Source organism: Erpetoichthys calabaricus, chromosome 4 (assembly GCF_900747795.2).
Source record: "Erpetoichthys calabaricus chromosome 4, fErpCal1.3, whole genome shotgun sequence".
NCBI lineage: Eukaryota > Metazoa > Chordata > Cladistia > Polypteriformes > Polypteridae > Erpetoichthys > Erpetoichthys calabaricus.
Window position 1 is genome coordinate 234824700 of NC_041397.2, and position 11151 is coordinate 234835850.

The 11151-nt window shown below is 37.8% G+C and overlaps 1 long non-coding RNA gene across 1 annotated transcript in view; it reads right to left on the reverse strand.

Moving 5' to 3' along the window:
• LOC114650654 (uncharacterized) overlaps nt 1-4933 on the reverse strand; it is a 67782-nt gene extending 62849 nt beyond the window's left edge. Inside the window, exon 1 of the long non-coding RNA XR_003716038.2 lies at nt 4692-4933. This is a non-coding gene — a long non-coding RNA (uncharacterized LOC114650654). The remainder of the gene's footprint in view (nt 1-4691) is intronic.
• Nucleotides 4934-11151: the final 6218 nt, after the last annotated feature.

Here is an 11151-nt window from a genome sequence, read left to right on the forward strand (position 1 = left end):
AATTAACTGTTAGGCTAAGAATAATTTATGAAACCCGAGAAGGTTTTTTTTCAAAATCTGGTAATGTTAATAAAGTTTGTTTCAGCCAGACCTAGAGACTAACACATTGGAGTGAAATATCACAAGGTTACAGTTTCACGTCCACTGCAAATCATGATATTGTATTTCAGTAAATTGCATTGGATTGTACTTGTTAAGCTCTTTGAGAAGAAAGGAAGTAAAAAGCAATGAAAAAAAAAAAACACAACAGTATACTAGCAATAGTTGGTCCTAAAACCTCACCATATCAAATACAGTATGCATCTTCTGGGAGGACATAAAAGCTGCTTTTCAAACTAATAAATATGTCTGTTAAGTACAGACCAGAATAGTGGTTTTTGAAAGTGACAGATAATGGCTCTAAAACACTAGTCCTTTCCATTGTGTAGACAGACAAACATGAATCTAATTGCCAACTCAATGACCAATCACACTTGAGTCTCATCACTGTATGTGGGACTCCAGAAGTTATGCTAATTTACAAACAATAACTATAATGATGACTAAGCCAACTTATTGTTTGGTATAATTTTACACTTTGTAAATATAATGTGAAAAGTGCAGAAAGAGAAAACAAAAGGTTTCACTCTTTTTAAAAATCCATAACAACTGATTTAATGTGTTTTATTCTTCCAAAGCTAAATGAAGCAGAAAGGTTAAGAAAAAAAGTATGATTTCATGAACAATAAACATTCTTGAATCCGTTATAAAAATTGCTTTGATTTGTAGGCAATAAATTATAAATGTGAAAAAAAAACAAGATTAAAAGCAGGTGTTACTTAAAGATGGTTTCTACATATACAAATAAAAACTAAGCAAGCTAGAAAAAAAGCTCATAAGCTGTTCAAGATGAACATTTAAAGAAAGCACTAAATATGATGGGTTTTCTTTACATATTGAATACTCATCATTCATTTGTGCATATTTTAGCTTACCTACTTAGAAGTAGGGAAGCAAATATCTGTAAAGCAATAATGTAGCCCACTCAGCCTTAAAATACATCATTGCTGTAAAGGTACTTTAAAGCCCCTGAGTCTTTGTAGGCAGGCTTTCACAAAGGCTCTGCTGTAGGGGCTCAATTATGACAAGCCTGACTGTCAATTAGTGGCTTTACAGCAGAAATGAGTTGCCTTGAAAGGAATAGATGTTGAAGGGAGGCAGGGGTGTGCATATCACAATGAGGTCCTGGCAACACCTACGGTAAACTGGGTCAGCAGTTTTTATCTGCATTGTGAAGGTGGGCATTATCTTCAAAATGAAGGGCTTGAGGAAAAGATTTTTTTTTTTTTTTTTATTTTAAGGAATGTTTTTCCACCTATATACTTTGCTTTAAAAGCAGCAATCATAATATCAAGGTTCAAATATTATATTCACTAATAAGATCATTTCTAAAAAACATAATGAAAACTATTCAGATTTTTAAATCTGGCTGTAACTGACACTGTTGCAGGTATGTAAGGCCAAATACAGACCTACGTTATCTTGCTTTTATATTTCACACACACACATACTATATATACACACACATAATAAGCAAATTTATATCATATACACAGCTACAATCTAATACATTATAATGAGTCTTTTATTTGCTTTAATAATTAAAAACAAAAAAAAAATCTTCAAACCAGGCAAAGAGTAGCTCACCAAATTGCTTCACTGTGAGATACTTTGCTTAGTTGCAGCAAATAGTCTTAACAAATTGTTTGTTTCCAGCCTTTAAATTCCCATTCGCCCTCTTTGATCCAATTACATACTCAAGTAGACAGAATATACCCACTGTTGAGAAAAACAACTGATTAAAAGGTGGGCTGCCTTTAAAATACACAGAAGGAGAATGGAAAACAGATTAATTATCTGAATTGCTAGATGCAATTATGTAAACAAAATTTCAGGTGACAATAAAGACACATCCTCTACAGGGGAAATACCAGCTTTAATGTGTTATTTTAATGTAAATTACATGGCCTATTTAATCATTCCTTTTTAATACACATTGTGCAATTCTTCTATTTTATCAACTAACTTTAAAGTAAATGATCTGTGAGAGGAAGCAAGAACTTTGGGCAGAATGCAAAGATTTGCACTCTTTAAAAGAAAATGTGGTCTACTTCAGAGCACACTAACATGTCCCCAGCCAATTTTAAATTGTAAATCTGTTCAGTAGTACTTCGTTGGAAAGTGGTAGGAAAGACATGTCCACAAGTACTTTAAAGCTGCAATGCTACCCATGAAGCCACCAAGCCAGGCACAAGTAATAATATAGTACAATAAGCCAAGCAAAAGGATTTAAGCTGCGATATTAAGGCTTTTGAGAGTAAGCCAAGCTGCTCACCTGTAATGAAGACAACATGCCTGTCTAATGGTAGTCTGAGGAAATTTCACTTAAGTAATGCAGAGTCAAGCTAACACATGCCAAAATATTTTAAATGAGGTGCTGCTGACTTGGTTTGGAAATTTTATATTAACAAATACAGGATAAACTAAACTGTGAAATGGAGCAACACAATAACCCAACAGCAAGAACTATTTAACAAGCTAGTAGCATAGGAAGCAGAGGGCATCCACTCAGACAGGTCTCACCTACAACATTCAGACAGCCACCTGCTGCTCTCAGTTTATAGTTTCAAATTGCTGCACACAATAAAATGTATTTATATGAAATAGTTACTTTTTGACCATAGAAACTTTATTCCAACTACTGTTGACCTTCATAATAAAGCTTATTTCACCTGACCACTACTTGGTTGAGATGTATTCCCTATAGGCATGATTCTTAGAGATAACTGTTTATTTTGGAGTTTGCATATTTCACTCCTTGTCCATTAGTGTCAATATCTGATGCACTCCAGGATGGGGTTAAACTACACAAGATAAACTGGAAGTAATATCCTATTTCCACACTACTAGCACATTGGGTTTTTCTATTAAAGCAAGATTACTTTAAGTCACCTACCATAACTCAATGGGTAGTAAATGGTCTATATTATCTCAAATTAGGAAAAAACACGAATTCTTTTTTACAGGATATGTCCAAATCTTTTTTAAAAAATGACAAAATTCATTAATATTAATTTTAGAATAAGCATGCCAAGACCATGGTTGAAACTCCTATGCTATTAATTGTTCTATTTAAATAGTTAGATGGGGTGTCTCTGTTCACATCTGTTTTATTTTCCTCCTTCTCTTGGGCAGGGTTTAAACCCTGTTTTGTTTTTGTATTTATAATTTTATTGCCTCTTCATTGATTTTTAAGTAAATGGTTGTAAAAGTTGTTGTTTGTTTGATTGAGTAGTATGGCATTACAATATTCTGCTTTTCAAAAACAAACAAAAAATAGACTAGTTTGATATTTCACAATACAGATCAGATAGTTCAATGATCACTGCTATATGTTATTTATAATGTAACATGTGCTTAACTGCGGAGTATAATGTGCTGTCTTGATCTATCTAAACAACCCTGCTGAAAATATATGTTCAACAATATGAACCTGAATTACGTAAAGTATTCATTGAATGCGTAACTTTTCTGATGTCCCAGTGAAGATGAACAATGTAGCGTATTCTTAAAAATGGAGTGAAATGCTACAAACTCAACACAACAGACCACAACCAAAGGGATGACTTGACTGAACAAACGGTTCCTACAGCATTTAAATACATTTTGACGATAAATACATTTACCAAATACAACTGTGACAAAGCTGAAACGGTCAACAGCTAAATGGCTACAATACCAACACACTGTAAGGAAGCTATGCTGAAATGTTATTTGCAATAAAAACCTTTCAAGTGAGATAGAAAAGACTCTAACACAAATACTTCCAAGCAAAGGAATCCAGCAAGAATAAAATGTTTGAGACAGATCTAAAATTACATAAAATGTTCTTGGTCTCGGCCATGGAAGACATTACATTTGCAGATGTGTAAACAAGTAAGAGCAACTGCTACAAAGACAGAAAACAGGCTGAAACAGCTGACCATAGATGACACCGGAACTTAGCAATCGTGGAGTGGCAACTGTCAATGAGAGGCGACTTCATTTTATGACAGAAAGCATATGGTTAAAATTTGTTAAAATGCGGAGAAAGAAGGGATTGCTCCATCGTTATCTATAAAGAATGCAACTAGAGATGACTCGGACATCAAAAATAAGCAGAGCGCTGGAGTAGGACCTCCAAGTAAAATGCTTGTGGGGAAATGTCCACAGTCGGGAGGAGACGAGAATCTATTTTTAAATGGCAGGTACGGACTACCACTTGTGGGATCGTGCAGTGCGCATCAAAAACATGGGAGGGAAAAAAAACTTTTCCTATAGAGAACTAGAGAAAGCTAGAAGTAGCGCGAGTCCTGTGCACATGGAGTCGATCTCATTGGTTGCTTTCAAGGAGTAGCTCGCTTCTTTTTGCTTCGTCCATATCACCACTTTATCTTACCGACAAAAATCACGACGTAGTAGCACAATGCTGAAATGCGACATTTTCGTTTGAAAACTGTTAAGTGATTCGTTGGCGTAAGAAAGAAGTGGGCCCCTGTGCGCTGTTCGAGAGCTGGGTCAAGTTGCCAGATGTCTTAAAAAAAAGTTACTGACTGCTCGTGTCACCTCCGCGCCCCCGTGAACCGCCCCCTATTTGCAGAGTAGTCACTTACCCGCTAACTCTTCTCCGTTGGCTTTTCTCTTGTATGGTCTATGTCCGTCTTGTCACTCTCCTACTTTCCAGCAACTCCCAAGGCTGAAAACGCCGCTACCGATTCTACCGCTTGAAGCCTGCGGTGTGCAGTCAACGCGCTGCTGGATTACGTGGCAGCCTGTCTGTCTCACTGCGCGCGCCCCCGAACGAGAGAAGCTGAGCGCACCATAGCGCGCCCCCTGCAGGGCAGGAGCGCTAGTTAAAAAAACGAAAAAAAAAACCACGCTTTTTCTTTCACCTGCCGGGCGTCCACTCCACGACTAGACAGTTAAAACCTTCTCTGCTTCACCAACAAGAACGCCCAGAAGTAGCCTGGATACCGTAATGTGCCGACAAAGATTATTAATGTAAAATAACATTAACAGTAGATTTAATACAAAAAGGAGCTATTTCAGGGAAATCTAGTAGTACTAGGGTGTTGTACCGTGTTAGCCATTATGAATGTAGAGAAAAGCCAAGCAAAATGACACCTTTTATTGGCTAACTAAAAAGATTACAATATGCAAGCTTTCGAGGCAACTCAGACCCCTTCTTCAGGCAAGATGTAATCTAGCGTATACAAGCAGGCCATATAGTTTGTTCATCCCTGATGATTATTCAAAGACGCGGAGACTATTCAGACTTTTCAAATCTGGGCAAATTAGGCTGGGATGATTTATCGTAATCTCGACATTTGTAAATTACTTATGAAAAACAAAACCACGTATTTTTACAATTTTTGAAAAAAACAAAACAAAGTAATGACATTACGTTGGTAAAATGATGCGGCTGACATTATTTCAAGCGCATTGTTTTTCGGACTGTTCGAGCGCTTTTAAACGATTAAATGTTGGTTGAACGTATCTATTTGAATTCTGCACGTTCCTCTTGGTATTCCGGTTTGCCTTTGTTATCCCCAAAGAGTTGCAGATTAATTATAGACTCCCGCATGGAGTGGCCCTGTTATGGATAGGTGAGAGTTGACCTTAAATAGTTGCCCAAACGAAACTTAACTTGCTGCATAACTTAATTGCATTTCATTGGTACCCGAATCTGACTGTGGGCTAGTTTTGGTGAAGTAATTTACATTAAGTAAATTCATTCATTCATCCATCCATCCATTTTAAGTATTCGCTGGTTCCATGCCAGAGATGTAGGAGCAGATCCCTTCAGCTGACCACCTCAGGACACTTTCACAATGTACCGGCACTGAAAGGGCCAAATTGGAGTCATTAATTAACCTAACATGAACGTTTGCAAAGAATTTCTGACATTTATGGCACACTAGATAATAATTTAATTCAACTTGCCTAACCCAATTAAAGTTCTCGGTGGGGGTAGAGCCTTTTCCTGCAGGACTAGGTTCAGAGCAAGAAACAGTCCTGGGCAGTGTTCTAGTCCATGGAAGGGCCCACTTACACTCACACTGAGCCCATTTGGCCTGATAATGGTGAACAAAAAATGAACAACAAAAGAACAGTAACCGCTGTTAATTTTAATAAAATTAGTTAAAAGCCGTATGCAGGAGTGTCAAACTCCGGGCCTGGAGGGCCGCAGTGGCTGCAGGTTTTCATTCTAACCCTTTTCCTAATCAGTGAGTAGTTTTCACTGCTAATTAACTCCTTTTCCCTTCATTTCAATAGCCCTGTTTTTAAGGATTCAGTCCTCTGAATTGATTTCTTTCTTCATTAAATGGCAGCCAAACAGAAATGAGATGTGAAATGAGCCAACAGATGACCAGCTAAACTGGGATTTCAAACTCCAACCAATTTCACTCCAACCAGTCTCTTAATGAGAAGCTGATTCTTACTGTTAATTAGGCCCGTTATTTAATTCAATGGCTTGTTGCTGCTCTCATTCTGCCACAGCAGACATTTCCAAATCTGTTGATTTTTCTGTTTTTTCTGTCAAATGGTGGCTTGTTTGATGTCTCATTATTGTTTGGCTACTAATTAAGGAAAAAGAAACAATTAAGGGGCCTGAGTCAAGTTAATTAAAACTGAAGCAAAAGAAGTTAATTAGCAGTAAAAACGGCTCACTAATGAAGAAGATGGTTAGAATGAAAACCTGCAGCCACTGCGACCCTCGAGGACCGGAGTTCGACACCTGTGCCGTAGAGGATCAATAATATTCTTTCAATGAGATATATCGTATGTAAAGAGACAGGAAAAACAAATTGTTTTTACTCAGCCACAGCCCTGTTGCAGATCATCATGCTTGAACTTCTTGTTTCACCAGTATATAAAGAAGAAGTAAGATGTATGAGAACAATTTTGTTGCCCATTACCACTGAGGTACATCATTGAACTGTCAAGAAAGGTAGGTTGTTTTCACAAATTAAGTGAGTGATTAAAAATGTTAAAAATCATATCTCTATTATTGTGACATTATGGTACAGTGGTTAGAGTTTTTGGTTTCAGTCCAGTCCTGGAAATTGTCTCTTTGGAGAGTACTCATTCTCTCCCTGTCTGCACAGGTTTTCTGGCCATACTGTAGAGATTTGCAGGTTAGGCTAACTGGCAGCTCTACATTGGTCCAGAGTGAGTTAGTGTATGACATGTGTGAGTCTACCTTCAGGGCATTCTGGGTGTGTGCCCAGGGGCCCTTGATGGCAAGAGGCCTTTTCATCTTTCAATAAACACAAACCTGTTTGTTGTAACAAATGAGTGTCTGCTTGCCAAATTCTCCAAGTGGGAATCCACTCAATGAAACGATTGAGCTTTTATGTGTCAAATTCACAAAGGGGTACCCCTCCATCCTCTCCCGACTAGAAGAAATGGAATGCTGTTTGCACACGGGAATGAATTGTTAAAAGTAAACTCAACTATCTGGTAAAGAGCTCTGTTCTTTAAGTCGCCCAGGGTCCTGTCGGAGTCTGAATGCAGCTTTTGTGTATTAACGTACCTTGGGAAGGGCTAGTTGCTAGTCCAAGGTTAGTTCCAACCATGTACCAGATGCCATAAGGACAGGCTGTGGCTCTCAATTCTGAATTGTATAAGCTGGTTAAAAATGGATGGACCTAACTCTTAGAACAATGAAAAATAAATGAAAAGTAGAGGGGCCACAATATAATGGTTATTCTTGTAGAGCTTAAGTGTCTGACAGTATCTTGAGATCTTTAAGTCTCCAAATCTGCTGTTGGACAGAATATCGATTCCAGTTTAGAAGGCTTACCAGAAGAAAGCTCATGTTCACAATAAAAAAAGCAGTAAGAAGTGAATGGATGACATTTTAACTTCGATTGAAGATGAATACTATACTCATCCATCCATCCATTATCCAACCTGCTATATCCTAACTACAGGGTCACGGGGGTCTGCTGGAGCCAATCCCAGCCAACACAGGGCGCAAGGCAGGAAACAAACCCCGGGCAGGGCACCAGCCCATCGCAGGGCACACACACACACACACACCAAGCACCATTTAGAATCGCCAATGCACCTAATCTGCATGTCTTTGGACTGTGGGAGGAAACCGGAGTACCCGGAGGAAACATGCAAACTCCATACAGGGAAGCTGACCCGGGTCTCCTAACTGCGAGGCAGCAGCGCTACCCACTGCGCCACCATGCCGCCTATACTATACTCAGATGAGACCAAATGTAAAGATATTGATTGCTCAAAGAAAAGAACCTCACAGTAGTTGTGAGTATGACAGTAGATTGTTAATGTTGTGGAGATATTTTGCTACTACTGAGCAGGAAACCCTTCTTTAAATTGATGATGAGGCTGCATGAGTTCAGAATTCCCACCCTCCTGAATTAGTGGAACAGTGTTTTGAAAATAGATGAATGGGTTACATAGAATTTTCTAAGTCTCAGGATTTAAAGTAATATTTTCAAACCCAATTTGTGGTTACAGAGGTGGTGGGCACATGGCAGGGGTGAGCCCTGGACAGAGCACCAGTTCATTGCAGGGCCCATTGACACATAGGCCAATTATGAGTAATAAATAAATTTAACCTGCACATCTTTGAAAATGTGAGAAGAAAATCCATACTGACATGGGGAGAACACGCAAACAACTGGACATAGTTTGTAAAACCAGAATGCTTGATCCATTAAACAGGAGCTGTAACCACTGTATTACCATGCCACCCCAAGCAGCAGAATTTTCTGATGAAAAATTTGATTGCTTCTTCCTGAAAGTTATGGAAGAGGCAGTAAAAGCGAGACCTCAAAAACTTGACTAATATCAAAATCCACCTTTTTCAATGGCCATTTCTGTCTTTAGGATGTGGGTTTTGAAAATCTGTGGTCACTCTGAATTAAACAGGGCGGTCCGTAAGAGTAAAACCAAGGATGTGAAAGCTCTGGAAAAATGTCTACATAGTGGAATGATTCAAGATCCAACTCATTGTGCTTCCATCCTTTTTTAAATATTAAAAATGTTTGCACAGTTTCAGTGTCAGAATAGGTTGCACAAATTTTTTAGAAAGAAGGTAACCAGTACTTTTAATACCTATAAGTTTTTTAGAAATAATTCTAATAGAATATTTTTTGCATTTTCAGGCACATGGTTTACAATAGTTCATTATTTATGATGTTAATGTAAAGACTATTGTTATCAGGTGAAAGGAACCTGATAAAGGAAAAGTACTAATTGCATACATTCTCAAACCATTCTCAGGGTTTGGGGCAGTAGAACCTATATTAGCAATGCTGGGATCAAGACAAGTATCGACTCAGGACCACCACAAAGCACACACACCCATGCACTGGGTGCCTAGCATTCAGTAACCTAGATAAATGAAGCATAAATTTATGCAAAATAAGTACATCTGCTGTAAAACATCCTCTGGGTAATACTGATGTGACTGACAATTATTACATGTAAAATAATCTATCAGTGGCATGGTGTACCAGCTTAGTCTGGCCTCATTGTCCTGAGGGGCTGAAATGGGGCAACATAAAAACCTGTTCATCACAAGGAAGATCAGATCACTTTAGTTTTTTCAGTCATTCAAATCCACATGTCTTTAAAATGTAGAGAAAACTAGAGAAAAAAAACCATGGCAAGCATGGAGAGATGTTCAAACTCATCACAAGCAGTGATCAGGCCAGGATTTGAATCCAGTCTTTAGTACTATAAGAACATTTTGGAATATTAAGAGAGGAATAATATTTTAGGACATAGAAATGTTGTTGATTATTATATGTATGGTAATCTTAAAGTATAACACAGTTATGAACACCACAAATGGCAATTATATGGAAGCAGATACCTAAAAGGCATGGCTAGGCTGAGACGGATAATAGACAGTACAATTTCCGTAGGTTGCTTTAATGAAATTAGGAGCAAATGCAAATAAAAAGAAACAATAATAAAATGTCAGCAATTCAACATAATAAAATGCTGAAAGGAGCATTTTTATTTTCTCTTGCAAGTAAACAATTAGCTGCAGGCTGACAAATTACTGATAAAGCAGCTGCAAAACTGGATTAATTTGGCTCTTATTCATTACCTAGGTGGCCAGCCTCCCGAATACAACAAAGGAAAGTGAAGGTCCATCATCCCTATGCTGTGGAGGGATTTAGAACCACAGTATTAATTAAGCAGGTGCGTGGCATGTTTAATCTTCTAATTAAATTTACTGAACATAATTCAAAGAAGCAATAGTTTACAGTTAGATGAGTTATCCCATTTATCACTGCCCTTCTGTGGCAGATAAAAAGAGAGGGTTGGTCAAAATGACTCAGCCTCTGTTATATGTTTTTACACATCCTTTTAATTAATTTGCTGCCACGTCTCATTAACTTAGAAGTTATAGTAAAGATGTACCAGGCATAGAGCTCGGATGGTCACATCTCAAAGATGTAAAAAGGATGCTATTAATTGTCAGGGAGATTCTCCATTCATGGTTTTCTATATTCACAAAGGCATTATCAATCAGCATCTGGGGGAGTGCTAACTGCTAGAAGTCTCAATCCATCTGCAATCCTTTTCTGCTCTCTTCCTGCTCTTTTTCTTCATAGAATAACTCCAAAATAACTAGCAGTGGGTATAGCACATAATACATACACTGTAAAGTCACAGGTAAAGCAAATCCATCCAATTTAAAATTCTCTATTTGCACCAGGAAAAGTCTAGAGAAGAGCAACTGGGTTGATTCCAAGATTGCAGGAGATGAATTATGAAGAAAGATTAAAAGAGCTAAGCCTTTTCAGTTTAAGCAGAAAGAGATTAAGAGGTGACATGACTGAGGTGTTTAAAATTATGAAGGGAATCAATACAGTGGATTGAGACTGTTACTTTAAAATGAGTTCATCAAGAACATGGAGACACGGTTGGAAAACTGTTAAAGGTAAAAGTCACTCAAATATTTGGAGTTTTTATTCACACAGAGAACCATAGACACATTAAATAAGTTGGCAGTAGAACTTTAGGGTCCTTCAAAGCTAGACTTGACTTTATTTAGAAGTATTAAGTGAATAGTACTGG